At 39.4% G+C, this 23,495-nt stretch overlaps 1 long non-coding RNA gene across 1 annotated transcript in view; it reads left to right on the forward strand.

Moving 5' to 3' along the window:
- Positions 1-10,504: 10,504 nt before the first annotated feature.
- Positions 10,505-23,495, forward strand: part of LOC128075848 (uncharacterized) — a 354,845-nt gene continuing 341,854 nt past the window's right edge. Inside the window, exon 1 of the long non-coding RNA XR_008204128.1 lies at positions 10,505-10,568. This is a non-coding gene — a long non-coding RNA (uncharacterized LOC128075848). The remainder of the gene's footprint in view (positions 10,569-23,495) is intronic.

A 23,495-nucleotide genomic window follows, 5' to 3' on the forward strand; every position in this document is an offset into this window, starting at 1 on the left:
TCATAGCGTGTGAATGGCTGAGAACTATTTTATACCTCCTGTCGGCTTAAGTTTGGAGTTAAGGTAGGTGGGAAGCATGGCGGGCAAAGAAGCATGTTTTGTCTGTACGTGCTGAAAGCCCCAGGATGGCTGTGTGAGGTCAGAACCAGGACCACACTGTGCAGTTGCTGCTCCCAGCAGTGGCCAGTAATCTCTGAGGAAGGAAATGAAGTCTGCAGCTCAGTCATTTGTAGCTAAAAGTAATATATCCCTACCCTTGACAGACAACTTAGTGGAAGAAAAACCCAATTGCTTTCTTAATCTCTACAAGCTTCTGACATCCACAGCCTGATGTAGTCCCACAGTTTGTGTTCAAGCTCTGTGAAAACCAACTCTGTATGTTTCAAGCCTTCTGCGTGGTATTTCACCATAGGATAATCACAGAATTGTTTGAATTGACAGGGACCCTTGAAGGTCATCTAGTCTGACTATTCTGCAGTGAACAGGGACAACTACATCTCAGGGTGCTCAGAACCTTTCCACTTGATATTCCTTGACTTTTATGCTAATTAACCATGAATTATCATTGTCTCTTACCCTTTTCATGCCACTCCTTGTTCTGCAGATGTGCACCATGTTCCTTGCACTGCTGCACTGTCAATTTTCCCTCTGGGATGACAGGCCTAGTGCTCTCCAGGTGCAGTGCCACAGTGTTTCAACCAGATTCAAGCTGGGGCTTCCATCTCTTCATGTCAGATCTTCTTGCTCCCACATCAATTTTAAGCACTCTGGGCTGTGCCTTCCTGCTGACTACAGATCTTTCTTCACACCCTGCCAAAAGGAGACCTCAGCAGGCATGGGACCTCAGAAAGCTCATCTCAGCCCTGGGCAAGCTTGCCCAGGCATGTATGCCACAGAGAGAAGGTCTGGGGATTCCTGGCATCAATATGTTGTCAAGCAGAGCACTACTGAGTGACACTCAGGCTCAGTGCCATTGTCTCCCATGCTCAAGAAAGCATCTATCCCTTAGATCCTAGTACTTCATCCCTTGATCCTAGTACTCTCTCCCCCCTGGTTCTGCCTTTTTAACTCCCTCAGTGGTCCTGTTGAGCAGGAGGTGTGTCCTCCACATTCCTTCTCTCTGACCTTTTCCTATGCCTGAAGGGCCTGATGACAGTTTTATTAGGACTGGGCTAGCAGCTGTCCCTGAAGCAGGATGGCAGAGAGCCCTTCCTACTCACAGACATACATGCCTGTCTCTGCAGTGGGCTGGATATTTAGATAACCCAGCAGAGAACTGTTCTTTCTTGTAGGTGGTTGCGAGAAAGGATGGCATTCTGATGTGGCTGTGGGTCAGATTGCTGTCAATGGTCAAAGCACAGCACCTTTTCATTCTCTTTGTCTTAATAAGTAGTTTTATCTCAACCCACAAGTTCTATGTTTTTTCTGCCCAATTCTCTTCCCATCCTGCTGGGAAAGGGGCAGTGAGAGAATGACTGTGGTGCTCAGGTACCTGCTGGGTTAAACACAGCAAGGTACCTTATATCAGGTAAAAGCAGTTACAAGAGCCAGATTTGTAGGATGATACAATCTAAGAATTCAGCAAAGAACTTGGGAATTTTATTTGCTTCAAAAGGGTAAACAACTAAGTCAAACTGATGTAGCAGATGCCCTTTTATTTGTCATAAGAAATAGTTACTTTTAAACAAGTTCTTTGGAGACTTTCAAACTTCATCTGCTGAAAGGAAATCAGAAACAGGTTTATTTGCTCTCTGTAAATAAACATTAAGTTAGGGTTGACCAGCAATACCTTGAGGATAAGAAGAATACTTCCAAAGCTTTCCAAAAGGTAGCTAAGAAAAGCAAACCTGTTGTCAGGAAGCTTATAGTCATTAGAAAAGGGCTGAAACTGCTCTGCAAATATTTTAGGAGTCTGCAACCAAAAATAAAAACCACCTTTACATAACAGTACGTCACACTATCTTTCAAACCAAATCTAAATGAAAGGGCTTTTTTTTTTTCCTCATTGCAACTACTTTGTCTCTTCCTGGTAGCTAAAAGCAGCAATGATTTGTGTGAAGTGTTATCAGCATAACGGAACTTCCCAGGCAGTGTCACTGCTCTGTACCACCTCTACTTCTCACATTTATCACCAGGGTCAAAAAGAAGCAAGAGAAAGTTCTGCTGAGAGACTAAAGCCAATCTAGATCTGTGCTTTTCATCTACAATGAGATGAAACCTCTGACACAGTCAACACTTTCTCACCTCATTCCTGTTTCAGCAAGAGAATTGCATAATGTTAGCTCTTTTAATCTAAGTAGGAAATCAATATTTGAAGACTCGTGGGCAGTTTATTTATGCTAGGAGCAGTGACTGGTGAGATCAAGTATTTTTTTGATGCAATCTTGTTTCTTCACAGAATGTACAGTCAGAATCAAAACAAGAGGAATTTTGCACATGAAATTCTGTTGTATTTTGTAGCCAGCGCTCCTAAGAAAGTTGTCTTGGTTTTGTCTCAGGCCAGTAAAGTTTCTAAATTGTGTTTCTACTACTTCTTAATTAACTTATGATGCATGAATAAAACAAAAGGCTGAGGCATGTTAGATCTCCTTCTATCAGGAGTAGCACGCTGTTGTTCACTCCAGTTTTTTTCACAGCAATTCAGGGTATGAAAGAAAACGCAGCACAGACAACATAGAAGTCAGACATACAAATGTGATAGAAAGGATCATTGACTGCAAGGAGGAATTTCAAGCAGGTTGGAACTGGGAAAGGCCTTTTAAATACAGAGTGGTGTTTTAAAAGAAGGAGCCCACTTCTGCTCTAATTCTTTCTTTGATACATTTTTTCAAGCTTGTTCAATTCCCTACTTACTGTTATACATTAAACCAGACTGACAAAACACATGCAAATATGCTTATAGCAGTTGCTATCAAACAAACAATTTGTATGTTTTGCATAAAGATTTTTTTTTTAATCAAATCTATTATCTGCAGCCAACATACAGCATGCTTTGGGGAGGAGGTAAGAAGTGAGTGGAGGCAAAGTTTGATAGGTCTCCTGAACAAAAAAACTGTAATCAGTTTTGTTACTCTGTTCTATACAAATCTGACCTCACTCTGAAGTCATGATGTAGGAAACTTTACAGCAACTTGCAAGCATTGAACAGATGCTTACATTACGTAATTGAACCTTTGTTTTTAAGTCCTATTCTTGCATGAAACGGAAACAAGTAACTGCTTGCAGACATAACGTTTGTATTCTATAAAACATCACATCACCATGCAGAGTTTAGACCATTTCCTCCAGGGGTAGTGACAGGCAGTAACTTTCTGCCTTTTAGGCAGCAAGGGAGACAATCTCTTACAGTATGACCAAGGTATCTGCTATGAAACGAGACCTAAGTGTCTGCAGCATTTCAGGGACAATATGTACTGTCCTGTATGCTTCAACGTATTGTAGCTGTGGGGACACACATTGTCACATTTTTTTGTGTGTGTATGGATTCTGCTGTCCAAGTGGGCACCTTATTTAATGATCATGAGTCAAATCAGCACTTTTATCTACACTACCACTGAGAGCAGTCAGAGGAGAATGGAGTTTCAGTGTTTTCTTCATGTACAGTTTATAACAAAACTGGAAAGCCCCACCAGAAGCACAGCTTCAGAGTACTGCACCCCAAATAGGATGCTATACGGACACAGATGAATGCACATTTTAGGAAAAGAGAGCAGTACTGACAGGGGTATTCCTGTTCCATACTGCAGTGAACCTAGGAAAAGATCTGGCGCTCTGAATTAAAACTGTTGGTGCAGTTACAGCTTATTAATAGAACATGTGTAACTTACAGTCGTCAGATCACTGTACAAATGGAATACTAAAAATTATTTTCTGGACTTTGGAGTGAACTTTGAACGGTCATTACAAGGACCTTAGCTCACATAATGGTGTATGTCCAGTGCTCCCTGGAGAGATGAGAAAGAAAGAAAATAGAATGCTATGAAAATAAAAAGTTTTCTTAATTTTTCACAAAACTCAATCAGAAAAGCACAACCACAGTTAGCAATAGCCACAACAGGCCAGGCTTACTATGAAGAGTTCAGTAGATGTGCAGAGATTTTGGCTAAAAGTATGGCTAAATAATTGTCTTCTGCCAGTCTGTTCCACAGTCCTGTTGTCGGAAATCCCTGAGTTTTGCAATTTCCTTTAAGTGAATCATAATATTTTTAACACTATGGCACCCTAATTTGGTGTGACACTGTTTGAGTATTCATTAGAACAAAGACTAAAATTCAGGATCTTGACCTCAACAGATTTTCTACTTATATATGCCATGGCAGAAGCTTGTCTTGACAGAAATAGCAAGGCCAGCCTTCCAGTCAATACCTTTTTCCACTTCTCTTCTTAAATTTAGAACCTGTGTAGTAAAATGGTAACTACCTGCTCACCTTAACTTTATTTCAGTTTCTTATCTTGGCTTGGTTTAATAAAAATCTGATGTGACTACAAGAAATACTCAAGTCCTAATTGTGTGTGTGTGCGGACGGACCGCCACTTCAAGTCTGCTTCAGAAGACTGTGCAATAGTCAGGCACAAAATGTCTTCTAGTGCAGTCTCATATAAGTAGTTCTTACACGTGCACATATTTCTGGGAATTTGTAATGTGAGAAGTAATGGGGTGAGATAAGAGTTACTGAACTTGTTGCTTATGTGCTTTTAGTTGTTCCTGCAGGTTTGGGAGACAAACATAAATCAGCAGATCTGCATGAAGGTCAGACATAGTCTTGTGTCCAAAACATGTTGTGGTGCATAGGGAAGTACTTATTTTAGAATAACTGGCTTCCTACGTAATAATAATTTAATCATACCTGAAAATGAAATAGTATTTTTCTTTCTTTATCGGATGATCCATTCCTTAAAGCAAAAATCATGAATCTACTTTTAGTCCTCAGCACTGGCAGACTGTGAACTCTCTTATTTACTCACGTAAGGCCACGTCTAAGAATTTCTGGAAACTATCTGGTGAAAAAAATTGCAATGTATTTATGCAAGTCTTGTAATTTTTTGTTGTTACTGCGGACTCCCTTATGCAATTTTTGAAATCAAACTGTAAATGTCCCTTGGAGCATTTGTTCATGTACTTATATATCCTCATACAAATCAGAACTAACTGATCCCTATTTTCCTTTTTTGTTTTGAGAGATTTCTGTGCCCAGAGCCACATACAAAACTCACAGCCCCAGGATATTAGTATTACATATGCTTTAAAGAAGCTAGGTAGCCTTGCAGTCTTGAACTATTCTGCATATCATGTCTAATTTAGAGCAAGTTGTCAGTTTGCCCTGACATGCTCCAGCAGTTCTGCTTCAGCTTGTTCCTAAACTTGTGAAGGAGTCTTTACAAGATAGCCTTGCAGCTTCCATCCTTTCCATCATAATTTACAAGATAGAATGCACAGAAAATCTCACTGACCTAGCTTGTCAAAATGCCTGGATTTTGTTGGAATTGAAATCTTTTCATTGTCTTTGCAACAAAATGTTCAGTCATGTCTTTTCAAGTGCAGCTTCCTTCTTGGAGGTTGATCGATCCCTGCAATCAACCCTGATTCCCCACATTGATTGTTTTCCATCAGTGGAACACTGAGAAAAGCATACACATTTTTGGAAAAGAGCCTTTTAAAATGTTTCTATGGATCCCAACCAGTTTGCAGTGGTTGTACCCCCATAGCAGTGTCATGTACTATGCTACAATTGGGTAAGAGATGTGTATGATTTCATTTTCTTGGTCATCTTTGCCAGACTCTTTAAAAGCCACCCACAAAACATGGCCCCAGTTTTACCTCTCCTCATCCACAGGTGAGACTCTTGCTCATCCAAGCAGGCTCTTGCTTACATGGATAAAGATGCTAGAGTAACCATTTCCTGTACTCTTAGTAGCACTTTCCAGACAATTAGTCAACATTTCCTTTGCATGGTAGCTTCACTGTCAGAACCTTTGGGTCATAATTGACCTGTTTCCATTTATAATGATAGATTATAAAATAATTTATATAATACAGTATACATATATGTTATATATAATCTTTATAATAAGTAACATTATGTATGAGAAGATAAATAGAATATGCTTCATTTATGCAGGTTCTAATGGTGATGCTTTCATTTTCATCAATAGTTCTAATTCCAGAGCCAATAATTTGATTTATTCATGATGCTACATACACAAAACATTGCAGAAATAATTGGTATTGTTGCCATTACAGAACTAAATGCCCATGAATGAAACCTATCTGTGAATATTCATAGGAACAGAGCTGTGAGTGAAGGGCTGCATTCTGAGGTCTCCTCTGCCTCTGCAGTTCTAAAACTCAAGATTCAAATCTGCCTGAAAATGGACACCACCACATTATCTGTAAGGATGGCTGGCTCCCAAGGGCAGCCCAGGTATCAGTATCACACACAGCTGACCAATGCCATGATAACAGTTTCTTTTTTGTTTAGGTGAATAGTATCACTTACAGACCCATTTTCTTAATGGACAATGCTGGTTGAGAAAGATGATGCTGGGGGAGTTTCAGCTTTAGCCCATGCTGCCTAGATAACTTCACTTCTTCATTTATATCCAACAGAAGCATCTTCAGATAAAGGACTTGTAGCAATTTGGGGAAACTAATAGGTAGTGCCAAAATAGCCAGGGTAATGGAAGATTCTTTATAGTGAGCAAACAGCCCGAGCAATCCCGTCTCTTACCAAGTTTTCAAACATTATTTTCATTACTGCTTCCAACCAGGTCACTATAACAAGAGATGTTGCTCTTGACAAACTTTGCCTTTGTTACCTCTTGATCGACGCCACAAACAGCACTATTGCTATTTTTCCTTTAGGCATCATCAATCAAAACATTTACAGTAACACCCTGTAGGAGAAAAGGCAGGAGCAGCCACAGCCTAAGCCAGCAGTTCAGGACAATGGAGCACAGCAGCAGTAACACCTCTCCTCTCTTCACAGTTGAAGCAGCAGTTAGTTCTGGTGCATGGGGAGCTCAGCAAAACTTTGGAAGTCTTAGATGCAGAGTATGTAGTAGAGGACTGTGCACGTGTTCTCAGAATTTAAAGGGTGGCTTGAATCAAAGCAGATACACTTCTAATAAAGTTTGTCTCACTTTACTTATGTATTTATGGTAAGATCTGATATCTCCGAACCCTGTCTACTGACTTGTAAGTTCATTCCTTCTTATGTGGAAATTTTTCTTAGTGTAAGTTAAATTCTATAATACGGAGACTCACAAAGAACATAAAAGAACATCATTTAACTCCGTTCCCTTCTTCTTTCTGCTCTCTATCCACAATTATTTATATCTAAACATACCACATCACAAAGTCACTTACTCCAGCTTTCTCTCTGTGAACCCAGCCTGCAGTCTGCTTCCACTGAATTTCCAGTGCTGTCACATGCAATGTGCTTTGTGCCGACGTTCCCCAAAACAGACGTGTCAGTCTGTGGGGTGGAGGGGAAGAATATCCCCAGAATATCCACAGGCTTTGCAGTTACACTACGAAGTGTTGCAGTGTTGAATTTAAATGTTACAAAACACTGTAAGCAGAAAGCTTATCGAGGCAATTCACCAGCAAAGATCTCCGTTCAGCAGCCACCTCCAGAGAGGGCTCTTCCTGTGCGGGACAAAAGATCCCAGGCTGTCCAGTGACAGAAGCAGCAGCTTGTTTGTACTGAAACAATTCCACATCCGCTTTTTTTTTTCCAATGAACTCCAGAAAAAGGAAGAATTAGCTAGAGATAATGAGTAAAAGGGAAGAAGAAAAGGAAGTCCGGCAAAATCTTAGTCGATTAGAAACATTCAAATACAAATGAAGTAACAGAGTGGGTCCCGTAGGTTCCCACCCCATGAGAACACCGCTGGCAGCAGGCCTACAGCCATACACACAGTGCATCTGCCCTCAGAGGAACAGTTGGGCTCTACCAGTGAGTAAATGTGAATTCAAGTCACCTGAGTCTACGTTCAAGGATGTTAATGGGTATGATTTTAGAAAACAGTACCTGAAGGATCTGTAAGCTATTTGTAGGTGATGACTGTGTGGATTTTGCAACTTATATTTCATTTATCATTTTGTAGCGAAGCAGTCTTCACTCAAATCTTTACCCATTTGGAATTTTGGCTTCACATTGACTTTCTTGATTTAGGAAGAGGAGAACTCAAGTATCATCTTGCTGTATATAGCATTGAAACCAAACAACAAATACACTGAGATTAATTGGAATACCAAAATCTTCTCATTTTATTTTAATTCTAACATTTTGAAGGGTATCTTTGAGATGTTTTTGATGACTGGAAGTGGAGCGGCGTTTCTGACAAGGCTGAGCACTACAGAACTGCTACAGCCATTTGTTTCATTTTCAGTTAATTAGAACTCTGACTTTGCGTTTTGATTTCACTGGGTTTATTTGGAGCAATATGCCACTCCAGTCCCAGTTTGAATGTTGTCATTACAAACTGTGCAGCTGAGTTCTGCATTTCTCTGAGCACCCCCTTCAACCCGCAGGTGGTACTGGAGGCAGACACACATTTAGCTGTAAGCCCTTACAATAGTGTCTGCAACACCTTGCATTTTCAAGTGCAGCGTTTAAGTGAAATTCTGCTTAGTATTAGCCAATGAAGTGCAGAGAATGTACAAATGTGGGAACATATCTAACTTTTGTAACACATTTGGGAAGTTTAAAGTTCAACATGAACACTTGACAAAATGTTGCAGAAGAACAGAGAATTAAAAGCTACATCCTTGTTCGGTGTTACGCTGATGCTCACTTCCTTTCTCAGAAATAGCTGACTGCAGCAGAGAATGACTACAGACTGAAATATTTTTTGCTTTGAGGAATAAACAGTCCTACAAACAACAGGTCTAATGAAGCTTAACTTTTATTTTTTAATAAATTTTAATCCCTAGCTTTTCTTCTTCCATGGAATATCTGCCTAATAAGGATTAGCCTCTCACTGCAGACTTTCTTTACTAGGGACATAAGAAAGAAAGAGCTCGTATGGGTAACTGAACTTCACACTATTATCAATATTCCTCTCCTCTCCTTTCCCCTCCTCTCCTCTCCATATTTGCAAATGCCTTTCTGGAAGAATACTTTTGATAACGATTTTCTTTTTTAGCTTTTTTTTGTTTGTTTGTTTGTTTTTTTTTAATTATTAAAAACCTAGAAAGTCTTAGAATGCCTTTAGTAAGCTTTATAGTTTACAGACATCTTATCACATTTAGCATTCCATTTTGAATTCTTGTTTGAATTTGTTAAAGAACAGACTATCACATAAATATGGCTCCCTCAATCTTTCGCTCTTATTTTTTACTGCATGAGACTTGTCAATGAAAGTATATTGATTTCACCTTTAAAAACACTCTCAGGCCTTCAGCTAGCTAAGTCACATGTAGGTCACATGTAGTTGCTTCCACTGTTTTACAGAAGTTATCTGACGAACTTCAGCCTGCACACAAGCTTAAGAACAATGAGAAGCTTCCATCGGGATGCCTTTTTGTTTGTAGATCTCTTGGAGCTTTTGAAATTAAGTCTTAAGTCAGTCCTAGTTATCTTGTGAGAGAGGCTTTGTCCAGTGCCTCTGGTGGGAATTTCAGATAAGCAAATGCTACTCATATAATGAAAAATATTTTACTTTGTTTATTTCATCTATTTTTTTCTCCCTCTCTCTCTCTTTTTTTTAATGTGTCTGTGTGTGCATGGTAAAAACAGTGAATGACACCACTGTGCCATTCCTATTACCTTATCCCCACACACAAAATTTAGGACCTTTTGGAATTAATCTTAAAATAGATATAAAGTAAATATGAGGAAGCTGTCACACAAAGCAGAGAAACAGGGACAGGTATTCCCACAAAACCAAAGCTCTCCAAAAACAGAGTTGGGCACTTAATGAGCTTCCATTGACTTCAGCCACACAGGGCTCTGACATTACCAGGAGGTCAGCAATAGATGACTGAAATATTGTCAAACATAAAACTGATATCCAATCTGGTCCCACTGACTTCTGTAGTCCTACTCTGGGAACAAATCTAGCCTGCATCCTACGGGAGGTGTTCACACAGATGTTCAGAATAACAATGGTAGAGAATTTGAGATAACCAGGAGACTTAAACAGCTTTAAACTGACCACTCAGGATCTTACCTGAGGCTAATTATTGAACTACAGTGTAACTTGGTGGCAATTCCTCTTAATACTGGATTAAAAAGTTTAAAACAAGCAAACCATATTCAGCACCACAGGAGGTCTACAGTAATTCCAAGTAAGCCTGATAATCTCCTAAGTCTCCTGGGTGTAAGGTGATACTTCAGCCAGGACCTGAAATGTATGATTCAGGCAAATAGACACCTGAGTAAATAAATGCTTTTAGCAAAGCAAGATTAAAATCTCTGCCTTAACCCAAAATTCTATGAACAAATGCAGTCAAGTTTTAACTAATGATCAAAGCAATTCCAGAAGCAATCCGCTTTTTTTTTTTTTTTTTTTTTTTTTTTTTTTTTTTTTTTTTTTTTTTTTTTTTTTTTTTCCCCCCACAGGTTAGATAAGGAAATTAAAAAAGGAAAAAGGGTATTTAGCCTTCAATGATAACATCAAATTTTGTAGGCAAACCTGGAGGCAGAATGAGTACAATTGTTAGAGCTGATGAATGAACTTTCTGAATGTTCTGATCCAAGGTATTTCAAAGCAGAGAACCCCATTCACAAAGATGCTGTGAACTCTTCCCCTCTGCCCCTTCCCCAGCACACACCCCACTGAAGGGTCAAACAAGAGAGGAGTGGGAGAGAAGCACATGGGAATTAATTTCAGGATCTGATTAAGAGTTTTAAAACTCTACGTTCTACAAAGTTTAGACTACGACACTGCTTGCAGTTTAGCAAAAATATTTCAGATGATACAGCCATGTCCAATAAACCTAAAAAGGGAAAAAACAACATAATCTCTGTAGGAGTTCAGTATGGTCAATGGCAGGATCCCACAGCAAGCACCTTGTGCTCTATACAAGCTGTTAGACAATTTAAGGAAGCTGGTGAGCTTTCACACTTGTTTTTCTGTCTGTGCACTGAGAATTGCGAGTTTGGATTCATTTTCCAAAGCCACAACAAATGTGTTCAAAAATCTTGTGCTATGTGTGCCCATCAGTGTCTTGCTTTATTATCACTCCTTCACAAATGATCGCAAGGGAGGCCTGCCTAGCAGGGAGAAATCAGTAGAGCACGTTTACACATTTTTAAATAAGTCGTGGAAACCTTCTCCTTCTGTTAGCAGACAGACAGACATATCTCAGGGTCTGCATAGCAGTGCACTGCTTGTTCTGCAACTTGTACCTAGGCAGCAAGCTCTGCCTCACTGCTAGTGAGTTCTGCTGCATGCAGCTTCAGAAAGTGCTGTCATTGTACAGCAGTGACACAGATCATCTCTAGTTCTTTGCTAAAAATCACCTGCTTCCTATCAAGGAAAGGCCATTTGTTTAATAGCAGCAACTTGTACCAGACTGGATACACTTTTCTAAGGTGCAAGTGAGGCTGATATCAAGCAGGAACTGTGCTGCCACCTGCTGTGCACCTTTATTTTTTGTTATCAATAAAAATGAAAATAATTGTTAACAAAAAGGCAGTGTTGCAGGATGCAGATGCTGATGTTTAGTACTAAACTTAGTACTGTATCCCATTAAAAAAAATCATAGAATCATATAATTGTTTGAGTTGGAAGGGACCTTTAGAGGTCAACTAGTCCAACCTCCCTGCAGTGAACAAGGACATCCTCAGCTCCATCAGGTGCTGAGAGCCCAGTCCAGCCTGACCTTGGGTGTCTCCAGGGATGGGGTGCCACCATCTCTATGGGCAACCTGTGCCAGTGCCTTGCCACCCTTATTGTGAAAAACTTCTCTTCCTTATACCCAATCTAAATCTCCCCTCTTTTTGTTTGAAACCATTTCCCCTTGTCCTATCACAGCAGACCCTGCTAAAGAGCCTGATACCCTTCTTTCTTGCAGCCACCCTTCAGGTGCTAAAAGTCTGCTCTCAGGGCTCCAGGAGCCTCCTGTAGAGGAAGAGTTAGGCACATGGGGGTGGACTAAACCTCGGAAAAACATGCCTCTGTATGTTTTCTGCTGTGCACTGACTGCATTTTCATATGAAATTAAACAGACAGGTGCCTCAGTTAAGAAGGTTGCACAGTTCTGGACTATGACATTATTTTGAGAGTGTGCTGTCTACATGTTTACAGCCTAGTGTAATTCAATCTCTGCACAACAAACAGCCTCAAAATACCAACCACTGTTGACAACTAAACTGTTTTTAAAAAGATGTGAGTACATAAAAACTTCCTTTAACCCTACAGATAATACAAAATTAACCCAGGTTTTCACTGATGAAAATATAGCTTGTGAAAGGTAATGCTCTATCTCTCAGTAACTGATAGCTGTGCATCTCCACGTTCCCAGCATTAACCATTTGCTTTACTAACACCTGGGGCTATAACAGGTCTGTTAGCATTTCTGTGCCTGTTTGAGAGCTCACTCAAAAAGTTTTAAGGATATAAAATATACATGATAACAAAGTAAATTGTATAAATTGTGTAATTTATTGAATATATTTAGTATGTTTAAAGTTATACCGCATATAGATTCACTTTTAACAGTTATTGCGTGAAACAACTTGCCTTGGAAGTAAATCAGAACATATTTAGCAAGAAGAAACTGACTGCTCATGTTCTTAAGACCCAGAAAGTGAGGTCCATACATATTAATGTTACTTTACAAATTATTGTTCTTACAGTATATTATGGATATTTCATCTGAAAGAAGGAAGGGAACTATCAGGGAGAAAAACTGGAAAATGGTCAGGTTATGACAGTTAACTAAATGAGAACTGATATGTTAAGCCACATGAATATTGGTAGCCTCCCATGTTGTCACTGTAATTTTCTTCCTTGAATGAAATGTCTTCCTTGAACTTCTGACTTTTGGAGTACAGCAGGAAGGTTCAAGAGGACAGATTATCACAAATGTTCTATTTCACGATGTGAACTTGTGCTTCTGTATGCACCACCTCTGATTAAAATGCTTCACACAAGCTCTTGAGAATGATGGGACTTTTATCCTCTGATAAAATAAAACAATAAAGGTATTATTGATGAAAGAAAGAAATAGGAATATGAGAAAGAGAGTCAGTAATTTCTGCTTGTGGTGTCTGGTACTCTGATACTACACTAGAGTTAGAGTTTTCTTCTCGGATTTTGGATGACAGGATATGATTTGAACAGATTAAAATAACAAATCACAGAGCTACAGAACTGCAGAGGTACGAAGGGCCCTCAAGAGACCATTGAATCGAACCCCTTTCTTAAAGCAGGTTCCCTACAATGAGTCGCACAGGTAGGCATCCAGGCAGCTCTTGAATATCTCCATAGAAGGAGACTCCACAACCTTTCTGGGCAGCCTGCTCCAGAGCTCTGTCACCCTTACCTTAAAGATGTTCTTCTGCGTATTTGTATGGAACTTCCTTTGTTTGATTTTCAGCCCGTTGTTCCTTGTCTTCCTACACACCACCGAGGAGAGCCTGGCCTCATCCATTTGCCTCCCACCTCCCTATTATAGATATTTATAAACACTGAGATCCCACCTCAGTCCTTAGAATCTCCCACTGCATCACTGAAAGCTGCTGGCATACATCCTTTGATGTAGTAGGAATACAGGAGCTCCTGGCTGCAGGACCCAGCTGAATGCTGAGGTGGGATTAAATAATGGTGTTATCCAGCAAAGTTCAGACTGAAGTATAGTCATATTTCTCTCATATCATTGTGACAGCACAACTTTTTGCTTCATATTTTAATGGGAGCAGGAGCAGACCTGCCAGCTATCAAAACCATCCCACCGAAAGACACTGAAGAATGCTAGGTAGCTTAGGATCTCAGCACAGAAATCAGTGCTTTGGTACAGTGTTACACTGTGGTTGGAATTGTATCAGCAGAATGCTTTGAATTTGATTGTGTGCCACTCAGATGAATTGTTTGTCAGGTTTCTTTTGTATTACAAAATAGTTATCAGAATAAAGGCTGTGATTTTAGCAACACCAATTAAGTAAGCATGATTACTTAACTGCACTTCCTTCTATATAATATCACCTCCCTGCCTACTAGTAACAATGTATTCTGTGAAAATACTTTCACAGGTAGACAGATCAATTATACAAATATATTTTAAATACATCTTGTTTAATTTGCTTAATTTTCAGTGGTATTATCCAAGTACAAGAGAGCATGCACTAGTATTATGACGAAGATCCAATAGAAATCTTTTAATGAGAAAGCTGTACCTTATTCTGTTTGTGTGATTCAATATTTGGAGCTTCCTTTGCTTACCTTGCTGACTTGGACTTCGTAAACAGCAGCAGATGGATGTGAAAACATGAACTAAATGAATATTTTCAAGCTGAGACACTTTTTGTTACTTCTTTTCCCCTTTGTTGAGCCAGGTTTTCAGTTATGTGCTTCCAGAGTTCGAACCATTCCTTTTGGGCTATGCATCCACAGAACAGTTGCTGCTAACTCCTTTCCTCCTGTTTCTGTTTAAGGATCCTTTGTTCTAAGGTAATAATTAGGGTGCCTCTTTTCACCATTATTCAATTTCTGAAAGGAAAATCAGTTAACAAGTCCCATACAAGCTACAAGGTAACATGGCTGTAAAGAGTTCTGCAGCCTTGAGCCCCTGTCCTGGCAGGGAAAGATTGTGTCAAAGCTGACAGCAAGGAAAAACTCTTCCTAGCAATCACAGAGGAGAAAACAAGCAGAAAACAAGTCTTAAGTGTGATGCATTTCATCAGTCGAGCAATTAAAGCACTTACATTTACACAAACTCTGAGCTCTGATAAATTTAGAGAGCTCAGAAATGAATATTTCCAAGACCCACACAACAGAATAAGGAAACAGAAGGGGCTGATCTACCTAGAAGTCACAACACAACCAGCCTGAAAAAAACAACCCTTTCAATTCTCCCACTGCATCACTGAAAGCTGCTGGCATACATCCTTTGATGCAGTAGGAATACAGGAGCTCCTGGCTGCAGGACGCAGCTGAATGCTGAGGTGGGATTAAAGGCAGAGACTGACTATCTTGTTTCCTTTGACCAGTTTGCATTGCGTTGGCCTAAGCAAAAATCCTCTTATATTTACATGTCAGTGCATCATAAAAATGCAATATATCAAGAATACTTAAATTAGATTATTTATCACTGATTTCAGACCAGTGACTGCTGCAACTCGAAGCTGACTTCTTTCTGCTCCCTCTCATTAGAGAACTGCTCAATCTGTTTCCTTCTCTCAGTAATAACAGGAGAGCACACAATGCCTTCCTTCCTTCCTTCCTTTCTGCAAACTTTGAATGTTTTCTCCAGAGTTTGTTCTATCTATATGTGAAGTAAAAAAAGGTTGACATATTTAGGCCCTTGCCAAGCTCCCAATGACCAAATGTTCTATCATCACTGGAATCCAACTTGGTATTTCTTGGTATTCAAAGTAAAACTCCCTTACAGAAGACTATCTTCTATTCAGCGGGCGTAATCCTGGATCCGTTCTACAGGTACTCATTTCAGACGTTGGAACTGAACTGATCCAGTTCTTACTATTTCATTTCTCACATTTAGAAGTGATGGCAATGCCCTCAAGAGTTAAAACAACACAAGTTGTGCTGCTACTGAAAACAATATTTTAACTGCATTAGTTAGCATAGAGCATTATGATTGCTAGAGCATGATTATTATTAGAGAATGTCAGAGGTGAACAACCACTAGAGGGCTCATTGTTCCATACAGTGTCGTTGCAGAATGGTTGGATAAGTCTGCCAAAAGCAAAGAACTTCAATGTCATTTTGTCTTACATGAGGCTTCTATACTTTCAAATCTAAAAATTCTGATATTCTACTAGTCTGACCAGCCGAGAGACTTTCACCATCTCACTGCCACCTCCACGTGCAGACACTATGTTTCCTTTTGATCATGGTTTATACTCAAGTGCTTGACACCCACAGCTTCTCATGGTCGGCAATTTGAATTATTACTGACATTAAAAATTAATATATATACTCACTGTCTATTTTCATCATAGTGATCTAAAATAGTTCTTTCCTAGTCATACTAGAAGCATTCCAGTTACTTGACTTTGTAGTTTTGGACATACACCCTTTTCATGCACACAAAACAAGTTTTGATGCAGCACTTTGATTATTCAGCTTTTTGGATGGTGTGGCCTCACCTCCACAACCCCATTCGAGGTGTTTACTTCTACCTTTAAAGATGTGAAAAATTCACTGACAGATATGCATCATCACGACAGTAGTTGTTTTGTTTCCTCTGTTAATATGCAGTGTAGTACCAACAGCAGAAAACAAATACAGAGTATTTTAGGCTGACATTCTTTTTACCAACTTGAGGGTGTGACTGAAGCTCACTCTGGTTACTGAAGTTTCCTCAAGAGCTTGGTGGCCTGGAAAGGCTCTGTTCCGTAGGAGAAGTTTGTTTCATTGACTTTGAATAAGCTGCCGTGTCAGTGCTTGCAATTGTACTTGTGTGTCTCAGGCTTTTGATGGGCAATTTATAATTCTGGAACTAATTCTGGAAAAATAATTCTTACTTTAAGCACTGATCTACATTCAGAATCTACATACAGCATTATCTTTTTAATCTTTAATTCTCTTTCTTGTTATCCATGTTATGTACCACTTTTGATCTAAGCTGATGAACACTGAGATTATTTGCATATGATTATCTGCAATATATTTGCATCTGATTATCTGCAAAGTGATTTGCAAATTTTAAAAATTTGAGTTTTGTATAAATCTCATAATTTCTAAACTCTTAAAATCCATTTACCATCATTTACCAGCCCTCCTAAAAGCTTGTTTCTTTCTTTTAGCATTTAAACTCTTCTGCTTGAACCAATCAATCTGATTGATTGGTTTCACTGATAAGAACTGAAATGTTTTTCAGTAAGGCTTCAAGGGGGGGGATACCAGTGTCCAATAAATTATAGCAAAATAGAACAAAACTGGAAAGCACAGGCTCTTCTCCCTGCACAGGCCTCCCTATGTAGGCTTAAAGAATCACATACCAACTGTGTATATCAGCCACAGGTAAAATTAACAAGCCCAAAGCAGGCTAACAGCTCTTGTAACACTATTATGGCAGTCAGCTGATTTGATTCTCTGACTTCATTTTACCATTTTTTTTCCCCAAGACATCAGCTTGAGAAGCATCTTGAGGGCTGCCTATAGGAGGAGTCCCAGAGATCCCCTTCTAATTGAGTGTGGTTTGTTGAAAGACTGGCTTAATGCTGGTGGGTTATTGAATCATTGTGGATATGTGTAAGTGTGCATTATGTTAACAGCATAATGTTTTGACTTGGAAGGAAACAGGGAGAAAAGTGCTGTTGAGGCTGTTTCCAAGAAAAATAGTTTCTGTTGTTGTTTGTGAAATGCCTTTTGTTGTACTTAGCAATAATATGGTGCTGGCACAGGACATATAATAGAGCAAATGCCTTGAGAATTGAAAAATAGCTAAACAACACAGGACATAAACATGGGGGCGATGTCATTGAGCACTTCAGGCATAAAATGTTTAGTTTCCAGTGTATGAAAAGATTAATTGTTCCTTCTGTTAGTTCTGAAGGTACTTCAAGCTTGAGAGGAATGCTCGTAACTGGATGGAAACATTGATTTTCTTTTAGATGAGATTCTTTCTTTTCATATTCATCTTAACAAAAATATTTTTCTCCTAAACTCCACGTCTTCAGAGAATTCCTTTACTCAGTTAACACACAAGCCTACAAAGGAACATGACGCCATTTCTCAGAGGCATCTGCAACCAGCTACTGACAGTACAGTTTCACCTGTTAACTTCCACGTGGGGAGAGTGATTTAAATGCAGTCTTAAATGTTAAACGTTAGTCTTGTTAGTCTCTCACATTGAAGGTTTTTCTTTATTTCTGCCTGCTTTTGCATCCAACCAAGTTTTGTGCCTATTAATATTGCAGCTTTTTGTGTAAAGGAAGATATGAAATCTTTTTAAGCTTTGATTTTAAATGTTTCAAGTTGACATTTACTGTTTTTCTGTATTGTCTAGCATATGTTCTAGCTAACTTAGCTGACAAGGAGAGATATGATAAGTGATACAGGCTTTCATCTTTCCCACAAGAAAATTCCTTGAGAGGAAATAAACCATTACACTTCAACAAGCCTTTATTCAAATTCATAAATAATATCTGCATGGAACTGACTCAACAGAGGGAATTCAGAATAACAAATGGTAGTACTGCTATTAAAGTAAGGAAAAACATCAGTAACAACAACAAAAGAAAGAAAAGGGGGAAAAAACACCACTGTACTCACTGGCTTGTCAGACTTTCTTACCTTTCCAGGTAGCTTTCCTGTAATCACTTCCAGTTGCAAATATAGCTTTAGAAGTGTGAACTGTCAGCAATTCATCTTTAAAAGAGTGTAATGTCTATAAGCATCTCTGTTTGGGGGCAGAATATTTAGTCTGTAGATTAATGACAATATAATTATAGCTCTTGAATGTTTCGCTCATGTTGAGAGGCATCTTGTTATTGTGCCCTACGAGGGTGAGTGCTTATTTTTTTGCCACAACTTGCGAATTAAATACCAACAGTTATTCTGAAAACTAAGGGTAGAGACCTACTTCAGAACTGTTAGCATGCTCAGATCAAGCATGAACCAGGAGAAATACATTTACGAAAACTAACAGTGACAGGAATGCTCCCTGTTAGGTATTTTTCCTAACCTGAAAATTTTTGAAGAGAAGAATTAGGATTCTCTAGCCCTGCCACTGAAGTACAGTTAAGTTGTCTAACAATAAGAATCCAAATTGATCAGTCTACTTCCCTTGTTCATAGTCAATAAAATGAAAGAACTAAGTGAGCAGCATTTCCCATGGTCGGTGCAGATTGCACTTCTTCTGCAGTTGATCATTATTCTGATTCCTTTTTGAAAGGTGGAAAAAAGGAAAAGAATTTTCTTAAGACTGTAAAAATATTTCAGGACTCAGTAGATCTCAGGTAGGTATATCACAGTCAAGCTAATAATGAAAGCAGCATTGGAAAGAAGAAGCATGTATGTGCATACGCTTTTACTCGGAGTAGGAAAACAGTTTTCCAGATTTGTGAAAGAAATGCACATTTCATCTCGTTTGTGCAGCAAAGAATGCAGCAAAAAGACTGGGTGAAAAGAGATAGAGTGCCACTGGAAAGCCAAAGCCTCAGATTCTACTTTGTTCAGGAACAAGCCTTCTGGTTTACAAGTCTAAGCAATAGAAATTTGTTGCTTTCTGTGCGCAGGACTTGAATGTATTCATGTGCCAAGTCTGCAACTGCTACTCTGTGGCTATTCCAAGTCTCATCCTAAGTGCTCAAAGCATCCTTCAGATTGCAACACTGTGCCAAGTGCTATTCTTCATACAAGAAATGACAGATTAACAAGCAGACTCAACCCAACTTCCGTTATAAGCAGATGAGAAGGATAAATATGTGACTCAGGCACCACTTGCATCTCCAAAGATCATCAGATCAAAGATCCTGCAGGTTGTATTCATTTTGTTTTATTAAAAATCTGAGTAAACAAACTGCAGTACTTTAACTGGCAGCTAACAATGCTGTGCAAAATTTGTCTTCGTTCCTGCTTTTTTCCTTCAATCCACATGGCCTCTTTGCTTTCTGTTTTAAGTAGGCATTTCTCATTTCCTTCCTACTATCTGTGACTGTAAGAGTAAGAATTCACATATGGCACGCTTCTCACTACCCGGATCAGGCAGAAAAAACAACATTAATGTTAGTCCACAAGCTGAGGAAATAAAGCAAACCTTTCTCTCCACAATGCACAGTCAGCCTGGCAAGCTGGCATCACTCACAGCTAACCAAGAAATGCCTAACAATGGAGGGAGAAGACAAGAGCAGAGGGAAGAAGATAAAATGTAGGTTTTTCAGTTCTGTCTTGTCGCCTGCAGTGGAATTGCTTAGTTACAGATTGAAGCAGTGATTGAGCACCTGGTGGGAAGGCAGGGCCAACCAGGGGAGCTCAGGTGCATGCAATGTACCTGAGTGATTGGAAGGGCTGGAGCCAGGATCCATCACTTCCCAGACCTCATTTAAGGGTTGGCAGTGGAGATAAGGGTGTCTTGCTGGAGATCCCTGCTTACCTGAGGCCTTCTAAGGGTAAACAGCTTTGCTCTCTCTTCCTCCCCCTTTTGTGTGTCCATATTTGACCATATCCTCACCTGCAGTAGCCTAGGACTTTGCTACTGTGCTGTTATTGTTATGTATGCCATTGTGTTACAGCTGCTATGGATCTCCTGTGTGATCTCAACATAATGTAATTGCTTTATTCTTCACAAATAAATTCCCTGGGACCAGGGCAGAGCTTAGCTGGAGCTCCCAGGCAGATGGTGTGCTTGCAGAGGGTCTATGTAATGCTGTTCTGGGTGGTTGACCTTTGAGCTTGAGGCCTCAGCATTTCTTCATCTCCTGGTGGTGGATTCCACCATTTTAAGACATCACAGACAGGAAAATTAATCTAACATAAGATAAAAGAAAAAGTCTCAGGCTCTTGTCCAAACACTTTAGTTACAGGAATTTATTACTTTTAGAGAACCTCTTGTATTGACATATGAGTTGTATATGTTTAAATGGATCTTAAAGAGATCGTAAATTACTTAGTGAAAGGAAGAGAAGATGTGGTTAACTAACAGAAGAGAGCAAGTGCTTAATGATCTGTCAATACTACTCAATCCTTATTCACAGAGTTCAGAGTGCTTTTGAGAGAAGTTGAAACAAAGATAATGAAGGAACTGTGTGTAAGCCGCCCAGCAGATCAGAACTGGAGAGCCCAGATCTCTTGACTTCACAGTGAATCACAGCCTGAATGTGAATTAACAATTCTGTGCTGTTGTAGAAGAGCACTGATCATATCAGAATACCCAGTTTTACAACAAAGATGCTCCTTTTTCAATGAGTGGATAACCACAGACAAATAGGGCTGGGGAAATCCAGAGAGGTCACCTCATCCATCACTGGAAACAGGGTTTAATAAAGCTGGAATGATGCAGCTATCCAGGTTACAGGTTGCAACCATCTTTGAGATTAAAATGGTAATGTCAGTTTCTTCCATAACAACCATACAACCCTGGAAAAGCTTTTGCCAGCACAGGGCAGTGTGAGAGAGAATGAGTAGCATGGGGAAGAGAAAGGCAGTTGTGGTTTGTACCAGTTTCACGTGTTGGACTATGATTCAGCTTGTCTTTTTTTTTTTTTTTTTTTTTTTCTTCTGAATTTCTTGTTGTGTTTATTAATGATCATTCTCAAAGGTCAGGAATATTGGGGGAAAAAAAAGTCACACTCAGTTTTGTATCACATGCAAAACTGATGAGGATGTTCTCTATTCCATTATCTTCATTGTTAATAACATTACCAAACAGAACCAGTGCAAAGGCAGATTCTAGGACCCACTGATATTGTTCTCCTTCTGACAGTGAACTATCACTTGTGATCCAATCAGTTTTGTGTAGACCCTGTAATACATTTATCCAGACAATATTCTTCAAACTTACTAATGAAAATGTCATGTAACTGTCAAAAACCTAATCAAACTGACAGCGTGTTCTGTCCCATGCAGAAGGCCTCTCCTTACTGAAGGGGAAGAAAGAAAATCAAGTTATCTGATGTGATTTATTTTTGACAAGTCCTTGCTGACTACTGTTGTTCCCTGGTTATCATCTATGCACTAATAGTTTGTGAGATGATTTGTCCTAGGGGGGATTGTCTATTTGTCTTGATTAGGTTGACAAATCTATATTGCACTGGCTTTTCCCCTTCCCTCATTACCTCCCACCACCTTGAACAACTGGAAGTGATAGTTGCTGCTGATGTTTTTCTTTTTTTTTCTTAGCATCTCATCCATCTTAATTCAATTATTTCTTTAACTATCCTTACATCATATTCTTTAGACTCAGACAATTTGAAAGCATGTATTCTGAGTGCTCTTAATCCTTTCTTTCTCTATTCCAGGCTGCAGTCATTTTGTTCTTGGCATTACTTTTTCTCACTATCTGCTTGTGGGTGATCTGGTTTGGAAGTTTGATGCAACAAAGGCACTGATTGCTTTGATTTTCTTTACCATTTAAATGATAATGAAATTCTGGGAGAGCACTGCCTTGCTGACTACACATTTTAACTGAAACCCACCAGTATATTTAGGTAGAAATAATCCATACAGCAATAAACTGTCCTTGCAAAAGACTTTATAACAATTCTCTCTATGTTTTATAATAAACATGGGTTATTTGGCACTGCTGTTAAGTTTTCACTTATTCAATTTTGAAAGAGGCTATACCATCCCTTGCAATTTCACTTTCTTATTTTTATAGGTCCTCTAACTCAAAGCTCAGATTAAGATCTACGGTCTTCTTTAAGAGATCTTCCTAGGATTTTTAACGCAGTGATACTACTAATGTTATTTAAACGATGATAAACTGAGAAAGTGTTTAAGTGAACACTTGCATACATTTCACTGGGTTCTTATTTGATTGTATATTTGACTATGATTATAATTTTCTTCCTTCAGTTACTTGTGTTGAGTGAAGTACACAACATAAACAATGTATTATGTATTAAATATACTTGTATAATACTCACATTATGGCATCTTTTACTACACAGTGTCTGCTTACAATTGTAGGATGTCCACACAAGCAACTGGGCTGGGCAGTTCTTTTATTCCTCTATTTGCAAAATACAGGAATGCTGCTTGCAAAGATAAGCACAGGGTATTTGTCCCATGAAGCTTACCGGCTGGGTTGTTTGCTGCCATGAACAACCTGGAATGTGTCCATCCCTCAGACACTTACAATAGAACAACTTCTGCAGCTACAAGTGCAGGTGTCTGTGTTTCTTCCAGTCTGTCACCATGTGCAGTGCCTGTGGGCTCTTCCTGGGTCTTTCTTGTCTCTATAGGTGAAAAAGATCTATAAATAGGATAGCAATGCATTGTCAGGTGGTGTTGTCTCCGGTGCAGGGATTTCTTTTGATTGTGTTCACAAGGAAATGAACTTCTTGCAGTCATGCTCTACCAATCCTTTTCCTCATAACTGGGTGGGTGCAAGAAACCTAGGTATGTGACTAAGGGAGATGAGGATCAAGATGTGAGCACGTCTCTTTTGTTGGACTAGTAGTGACATGCCTATGGGTGCACATCTCATTTCAAACCTGCACGGGCTGGTGTGGCAGTGTTGAGCTGCTGGGGGTTCCCAGCGCGTGGAGGTGTTGATAAGAGCGCTGGCTGGGTGCTGCGCTGCTGGGCCCCTCTGCTCTGAGGGCATCTGGGTGGTGTGAGGAGAGGCAGGGAATGGGGGTCATGGATAAGGGAGTGCAGAATGCTTATCCACAGCAAAATGGTGCTGGTGGGTT

Source organism: Tympanuchus pallidicinctus, unplaced genomic scaffold (assembly GCF_026119805.1).
Source record: "Tympanuchus pallidicinctus isolate F22 unplaced genomic scaffold, pur_lepc_1.0 scaffold13, whole genome shotgun sequence".
Taxonomy (NCBI): Eukaryota; Metazoa; Chordata; class Aves; order Galliformes; family Phasianidae; genus Tympanuchus; species Tympanuchus pallidicinctus.